An 8,478-nucleotide genomic window follows, 5' to 3' on the forward strand; every position below is an offset into this window, starting at 1 on the left:
GACTTTGAACTTGTGAAACTTAGAGCAGAGGGACCAGCCAAGCCAACCGGGCTTCTGACATACGACTACTGTGCTGCTAAGGCTGTGGTAAGCTGGTCCAGCAGCGGGAGCACATGAACACAAGGATGGAACCTCAGTTTCTAGCTGGGCTACGGGCAGACGTCGTCATGAACCACGGAGGGACCTGGATGGAAGATCAGTTGGTGTTCCAACTCTGGGTTAGCTATCTATTGCAGGATAACAATATCTCCACAAACTCGGCAGCTTACATTATAAATAAGTGACGCACATTTATTATTTCCTAGTGCTTTTGGACCAGGAGTCCAGGCACAAGTTAGCTGGATCCTCTGCAAGGCCGCAGGTAAGGTGCTGGCTGACTTTACCTCTAATACTCAGCTGGTGTCTTTGTCGGTCTGGGCTGCTATAAAAAAAAAGTACCACAGATTCGCTGTCTTAAACAACAAACATTTGTCTCTCACACAGTTCTGGAGGCTGAGAAGTCGAGGATCGAGGTACTGGCAGATTCACTGTCTGGTGAGGCTTCCATGGCTTGCAGATGTCTGCCTTCTCAGTGTCCTCATACGGTGTGGGGGAGCGCTCTGTCTTGTCCTTTTTATAAGGTGTTTAATTCTACCATATGTCCCCGAATCACCTCCCAAAGGCCTCACCTCCAAATACATTGGGGATTAGGGCTGCAACATATGAATTTTGGGGAGACACCAGCATTCAGTCCATAACAACCAAGGAAGGCCTTGCTTCCAAACTCACATACCGTTGACAGTTCCTTGTGGCCTGTTGGGCTTCGGGCTTCGGTGTTGTCCTGATCATTGGCCAGAAGATGCCTTGTTTCTTGCCAGCATGGGCCGCCCCACCATGGCCACTTGTCTCACTAAATTAGTGAAAGAGTCTGCTAGCAAGACGGGTGTCTCCATCTTATGTAACAGACAAGTGACATCATGTCACCTTTGCTGTACTTTCTTGGTTGGAAGCAGGTCACAGTCCCACTCACACTTGAGAGGAAAGAATTACCCAACAGCATGACTACCTGAAGGCAAGGATAACTGGGGATGTGAGAGTCTATCCGCCAACACTTCTCAAAGGAAGAGGCAGTTTCTTACCTGGATGTGTTTCAGGAATTGTTAACAGATTTTTCACCCAGCAGGGCATCAGGTGTAGAGGTTGTTTTTTTGCCCCCAGTCAGTAAAAGTCAGTTCCACTCACCTGAGTTTGAAGGGCAGGGAGGGAGCTGAAGGGAACACAGTCTCGGGAAAGGTTCGTCATGTGCCAGCCTGGTGATTTGCTAAGCAAAACTCAAGTTGATGTGACATAAACAACGTCTGCTGCTTCCAGAGGCCTGCCACAATATTTGCTTTTAAGTGCTACTCATGCCTGAAATACACTTCTGGTTTTGAAATGTGGTTCTTAGTTCACGCACAACAACAAACCACTCACTCCCTGATGAAGAGTCTCATTTTTAATTCTTTAATGTAGGTTTTCTAAGCGCGTGGTGTCAGCCCAGAAGGGAGGCATGCCAGGGCAGTGGCCGGGAGGCCTCTCCTTGGAGAGGGTCAGCGGGATGACAGAAGCCAGCTTGCCCACTGCAGACTTGGCATCGTCCCGAGGCCGTGCGGCTCTGTGTCAACGCCCGTGCTTTCCAGAGCCCCACATCTGCTTACTCCTTACGTTTTCTCTCTTTTGTGTTGTGAACTATTTTTTTTTTCTTGCTGCAAAAAATAGTGAATCCAAAAGTAACATCGATTCTTTTCCCAATGCCACGATATTAGGGGGAAAAAATTAGTGATTTTCTGTGCAATTGCTTTTCCCCTCTCACGCCACCTGAAAGTATTCGTGGTCAACAGCATGCCCCCGCGGACTTTCTTTACATTCCAAGGAAACACTGTGTACATCCATATGTGTCTTGATAAATATGCATACTTTTACGAAAATGGGGCATCAACTTAAGTTACTGTGGTAGAGGACGAGTAAGCTCTAGAGATCTGCTGGAAAATATAGTGCCTAGACTTAACAATACTGAACCTTGTGCATACAGATTTATTAAGAGGGTAGATGTCACATTAAGTGTTCTGATCACATATGCAAAAAAAAAACCCCACAGGAAACTTGGAGGTGATGGATATGCAGATTACCTTGAATTTTGTCATGGTATCACAAGTGTATGCATATAGCCAAACTCACTAAATCATATACATTAAATATGTAGTTTTTTGTTTAGCAATTAAACCTCAATAAAGTGGTAAAAAAAAAGAAAAAACACCTAAAACATGACCTCAACTTTTCTTATTAAATTGTATCTCATCACCTCTTCTGATCAATAAATCAATCATTCTTTGTAATAGTTGCCCATGATGCCAGGAGGTTGATGGATCAGCATTTACATCCTGGTGGAGGGTGGGGGGGGGTGGGAGGGGGGTGTTTACAATGTTGTGGTCAGGGGTGTGTGGGGGGTGTTTGCAATGTTGTGGTCAGAAAAACTCCATGAGAGGGGAAGTGAGTGAATGTGTGTCATTCAATTGAAGTGAGTGAATGTGTGTCATTCAATTTTAGTATGGGAGAAACTGAGGCACAGAGAAGTTCACTGGTGGGCCCATGGCTCCCCACCAGTCCCTGATCGATGTGGGGCAGAATCAATCTAGCATTGCTCCTGCCTTGTGCTGCCACAGGTGACACTGTTGAAACTTGCTCCAGTGCAGCCTCTCTTAACCAACACCCCCTTCCTTGCTAACAGTAGGACTCTTCAGTTTCAAGAGTTCAGTTAAATCTTATTCTGCCACTGACCATCATGATCTATCCTCATAGGTCTCCCTAACTTTGAATAACTGGGAGATGAGTTGGAAGAATTTAATTTCTTCTTCCCCAGAAATCCCTGAGCTCCTTATGCAAATCTACTTTCTCCGCAATGGTCAAGTTTGCACAATGAGGTCTCAGAAGGTCCTTCTAGGCTCAGTTATATCTATCTGCCTCTCCTCCCTACGCCAGCACCAGAGGCCTTCTTGTCTTCCCTTTACATATCTAAGGGGGACCAGAGATGGACTCTTCACAGAACAGACTGCTGACTTCAAGGTGCCTTTCAGATGAAATTCATACAAAAGTTCTAGAAATCCAAACACAGCTTTATATATTCATGAACGCTTAAATCAACATAAAATATCTTCCTTATTCAGACACATAATCGACTTTACCCATTTAAGTGTCTATAGGGCCCTAATTCAGGATTTTGTTTACCAGTTTTTGATTCTGCAGCCTATGCCAAATTGGTTTTACAGCTCTGTGGCACCCTCAGCTTTCAGTCAGAGGTGACAGTTTTGAGATTCATGGGTAATCTTTCAGGCTTAAAAACAAAACAAATAAAACAGCAAGCAGGTCTCCATACATGCATAGCCCTTAGATATTTTGTGCAATATTTTTTTTGGGGGGGGGTAGAAATGTTACCTACAGTGCATTATGTAAACTGCTTTTTTTCTGGAGTCTATTCTTCACCTGGGGTAGAGAACGTGGTGCCCTGTGTAGGGTGGGGTCGGGTGGGGGCAATAATAGGCCCGGATGACAATGGGCTATTTCCTAGGATGATGTCACTGGAGTGCTGCTTCACTCTGGGGAGGACAGGAAAATGTGTGGACATGCTACCTGTGGGGGGCAGTGTGGTCCTTTCTATTTTCATTTTTACTGGGGAAGAACATCAGTTTTCTTTTGTGGCACTTCTTTAAAAAGAAATGAATGGATGCCCCAGGGGAGAGAAGAGAATACTCAATCATTTATCTGTCTTAATTCTGGATGATTCTAATTTGCCTGTTTTCTAGGAAGTTATCTTTGCATTTGTGGGCTTTGGAAGTTATTCTGGAAAAAAAAGTTACACATATACTAGAGTCATCTTGCAGAAAATCCAAACAATGTGAAAGTTCACAGGGTAAGAAGTGAAGGAGTTTTTTTCAACAGCTTCCCCACACTCCTTCCTTCCGTGGAGGCAACAGCTGTTACTCCGGTGTGGCTCCTGCTCTGATCTGGCTACTTGGTGAAGATGGGGACCAGGACACCAGCGTCGCCCAGAGGAAAGGTAGAAATGCAGTCTTCGTTCCATCCCAGATCACCAGTCAGAACTTCATTTTAACCCGATCCCCAGGTTGACGTGTGAGGACTGGCGTTCACTGTTTTTTATCTGTCACCTTACATATTTGTATACGTGCAAACATACCTGCTCCTGGGGTCAGAATGTGGATTTAGATTTTGTCTCTTTTTGGAAGAGTGGTCACAGTGTGGTTGGGACACCAGCGGCGGCAGCACCACCTGGGAAGTAGGTGGGCGTGCAAATGATCAGGCCCCAGATCACAATTACTGAATGCAGACCCAGTGGAGGTGGGCCCAGCAATCAGTGTTTTAACAAGTCTTCCATGGGTGCTGATGGACTTCACGTGCGGAACTGCTGCTGAGAGTTGGGACTCTTACCCGCAGGCCGCTCCTGCCTGGCTCCCATCCCACCCCATCCCACCCCATCTATCCCTCCCCTCTCTATCAAGAGAGGGCCCCTGGCCGGTTTGCTCAGTGGTAGAGCATCCGCCTGGCGCAAAGTTGGCCCAGGTGCTGAGGATGGCTCTGTGGCCTCTGCCTCAGGCGCTAGAATGGCTCTGATTGCAACAGAGCAACGCCCCAGATGGGCAGAGCATCGCCCCCTGGTGGGCATGCCAGGTGGATCCCAGTCGGGCGCATGAGGGAGTCTGTCTGACTGCCTCCCCGTTTCCAACTTCAGAAAAATACAAAAAAAAAAAAAAAAAAAAAGAAGAAGAAGAAGAAGAAGAAGAGAGAGCCCGCCCTGATCTGGCTGGTTGACCGAAGTACCCCCAGATCCAGTTCAATCAGGAGCTCCATGAATGCTTCCTTCAGGTAGGTATCTCCGGCTGAGGCAGGTTTCCCGAGTTTCAGGCTGTTTTTCAGATTATACAGCATGCCCGTTCCTGGAGGTTGACTGAGGTTGTGGCACACTCTCTGTAAACTCACTCGAGCAGGCCTGTGGCCACCCTTTCGTGGTGCGAAGGACACAGGTGCCACATGACCGTAGCCCCTTTTACTTAGGCCCGTGTCTTTGGCAGGTGCTTCACCAGCCAGAAACCCATTTGACAGAGGGGCAAACCGAGGCCCAGAGAGAGGGTTCAGTTTTCATGTCAGAACTGCTCCCCGGCGGGGCAGGATTTCCTCTCTCTAATGCGGAGCCTACAGTGGATTTCCTTTTAAAAATAGCAAGCCAGCCGCCAGCTGACTCTGGGTGTGGGCTCGGTGTCAAGCACGGCAGTCCTCTCCCGAGAGGATACAACTGGACTTCGATGTGCAGAAAAGTGCTTAGTGGCTCCTGAGCCAAGTGTCATACGCCTACAGTGTCTTGCCCGAAAGGTGTTGGGACTTGGCGGGGGTCACGATTTCCAGGGGACCCCTAAGGGCACTGGAGTTTGCGACCCCCGCCTAGCGAGGCCCTCACCCTTCCCCAGAGAACGAGGCGCGCGGGGGCCAAGGGGCCGCAGGCGCCCTAACGCCCCGCGGGCGGAGTTTGCGCTGCCGCGGCGGGAGGGCCACCCAGACTGCGAGGTCGGGAGAGGGCGAGGTCGGGAGAGGAGTTGGATTGCAAACTGAGAGAAAACAGTTGGCCGGGTCGGGACCTAGGGGCGAGGGTCTGAACGCGGATGTACACTTCTGATGAGCATCGCGAAAAGAAATCACGCCCCTAAAAAGGTTTTCCAGGGAGAAGAAGCAAGACGGAAAGTCAGGCACGGACGGGGTTCGAACCCGTGATCTTCGGTTTACGAGACCGACGCCTTACCACTTGGCCACCGCGCCTGCGTTGGAGCGGTGGCTCGGCGAGCCTCTAATCTGGCTTCACTCCCGTGAGCTCGGCCCGCGGGCACGAGCACGAACGCGAGCACGCCCGCCCGGCTCTCGGAGCCGCGGCCCCGCCCCCTCGCAGCGGCCGGCGGGATAAGGCGGGACTCCGGCGGCTGCACGCCGGCCGTTCTTGGCGGACTCGGAGCCGCCCAACCCGCCCGGGGGTCCCTTGGTCCCGCAGGCCCAAGGGTGGCGTCTCCGGGGTCCCCGCGGCCTCATCTGCAGGCGTGTCTGGAACTCGGGAGCGGGCGGCACGCTTGTCGGCGTCTTAGAGTCTGGGGTTCGAAACCCAACTCCACCAGAGTCGCTCCGCAACCTCGAACGACGGGCCTCGGAGCCTCAGTTTCCCCACTGGGGCGAGGCGGAGGTATGGTGGCAGTTCTGCTTACTAGGACCTCCGGGCGGCCCACGGCTGCCCTGCACAAAGCGGGCGCTCTGCCCTGGTTGTTGAATAAAATTAAAGTTTTCTGAAATCAAGACCCAAACTTCTCTCCCCTTATTGCCGGTGTAGCCCAGGATATGTGCGGCCCGGGACCAGCAGCCTCCCCGGGGGGCTTGTTAGAAACCCGGCTTCTCCCGCTCGTCCAGACCCGCTACCTGGACCTGCAGGTGGAGCCCATTAGTCTGGGGTTTAACGAGTCCTCCCCGCGGCTGCTGCTGGGAGGGAAAGGCTGAGTCCGCAGGGCAGGATGATTGATACTAAGATGACCAACGTTTTTATTAATACAATGAAAAAGAGTACAAAAATAAATGGAAGAAAAACAATATCAGTAAATGAAAGAAACATTCACTGCAACAATAATACACTATGATATGATAAATGCATAATAAAAACATTTGTAATGTTTTATATTGTAATACTTATATGCCTATTACTTTTTAATAATAATTGTGAGAAAAAAGTACTCATTTAGATACAAATAAGTCACATCACACAGAATGGATTGACTGCGTCGATCGAATACGGACATTTACAGATTAGTCTTCCAATATCAAAAAGGAGGACACTTTCCGAGGGAGGACGAGATTTACAAAAGAAGAACTATTCTCTCTAAAGGAGGACGACTAGTCACCTTATTGATACGCATATTTCTTTTTATATATTCAAATGTGCCCTTTTAGTTTTAGCCAAACGGGATGACTTTACAGTTCTCTACACTTTGATTTTTCATGAATTAATGTATGATGTGTTAATACAATGGCTTGTAGCACAGAATACAATATATTCACAATAAATTATAACGTGTATTATTTAATATAATTAACATTTTAGTATTCGTTAATATGAACAATACATTATTGTGTAGTAAATTATATTAGTATGTACTATAACATGATATTATGCATGAATGCGTTACCTTGATCTCTTTAGTAGCTGCATAGTTTTCTATTGAACGGCTGTATCACAATGGATTTAATCAGTTTCTGGGCTTTAGGCCTTGGGTTGTCTGCAGCTTTGCACAGAACATTTTGCTACATATGTCCTTACTACCTGGCACCAGCGAAGCTTGTAGGGTATATGGAGGTATATTAAGAGTGTCCTCAAAAAAAAAAAAAAAATTCCAAAAAAAAAAAAGAGTGTCCTCAGCCCACCAGGCAGGTGTGTAGGCAAATAGGAAACTTGGAAATACCAGGAAGTTCTATTCACCAAGTTGCTATACTTAATCTTACCCAAAAGGTGGAGAAGCAATTCAACAAGTTGCTTTAAATGGTTTGGGCAGGTGAGTGGAAAAGGCCCGGCCAGTTACCCTCAGACGCTACCCAGGAGCCCTGAGACACTGCGCCCCGAGTGCTTGAGGTCTGCGTGCAACCCTCACTGCAGCTTAAAAAAAAAATTAAATTAAATTAAAAAATTAATTAAAAAAATTTTTCAGAGTTAAAATATGCATTCCTGAGCATTGCTTCGACTAGTTGATAAAATTGGTTCCATTGTCCCCCTCCTTTTTAGAGTGTTCATTAAGTCGTTGAAATTATTGTGCAGAAATGACAGGGGTTTGTAAAAAGTGAAAAGAAATTAGCAAACGAGAGAACATCACAGAGGAGCGGAGTCTAGAATTAACTGGCAGGTGGAATGAGAATCACAGTCTGATAGGTGCTTTTTTCAGCTTTGTTTTCTGAGGGAACGGAAGGAGTTGAATGATAGAACTGCATTTGCACCCTGATGGGCAGGTGGGATGCCGAAGGTATCCAGGGTCTGGGAGGCCCCTGAAGAGGCTGATCATCCAGCCTGCTGTGAGCCCTAAAGTAGAGAGGACAAGCACTGGGGGCTCTGACCCTATTTATCTTCCACCCAGACCTTGGACACCTGGACGGAGGATCCGCTTGTCCTGGCTCCCGCGCCTGACAGTGCTGTTCGCACAAGGTAAGTCCTTCAAAGGTATTGAGAAAGAATTAACATGCAGGATCCCTTGCAACCTGCTTCTCCGTGTGGTTCTGGGGAACCTCCTTGGCCGGTGTCCTCCAACCACTGTGCCATGACAGTTTGGCATTGAACTTCCTATAGACTCTTCTCTGATCAAGCAGAAACTTCTAACTTCTCGGTGATAAGATGTCCGTGGTTCGCTCTTATGGAAAGAAGCGTTTCCTGCACCT

The 8,478-nt window shown here is 47.9% G+C and overlaps 1 non-coding gene across 1 annotated transcript; it reads right to left on the reverse strand.

The window, feature by feature from the left end:
- Positions 1 to 5,769: 5,769 nt before the first annotated feature.
- TRNAT-CGU (transfer RNA threonine (anticodon CGU)) lies at positions 5,770 to 5,841 on the reverse strand. Its single transcript has one exon. It is a non-coding gene; the product is annotated as a tRNA-Thr (tRNA).
- Between the last annotated feature and the right edge of the window lie 2,637 nt (positions 5,842 to 8,478).

Source organism: Saccopteryx leptura, chromosome 4 (assembly GCF_036850995.1).
Source record: "Saccopteryx leptura isolate mSacLep1 chromosome 4, mSacLep1_pri_phased_curated, whole genome shotgun sequence".
NCBI classification, from domain to species: domain Eukaryota; kingdom Metazoa; phylum Chordata; class Mammalia; order Chiroptera; family Emballonuridae; genus Saccopteryx; species Saccopteryx leptura.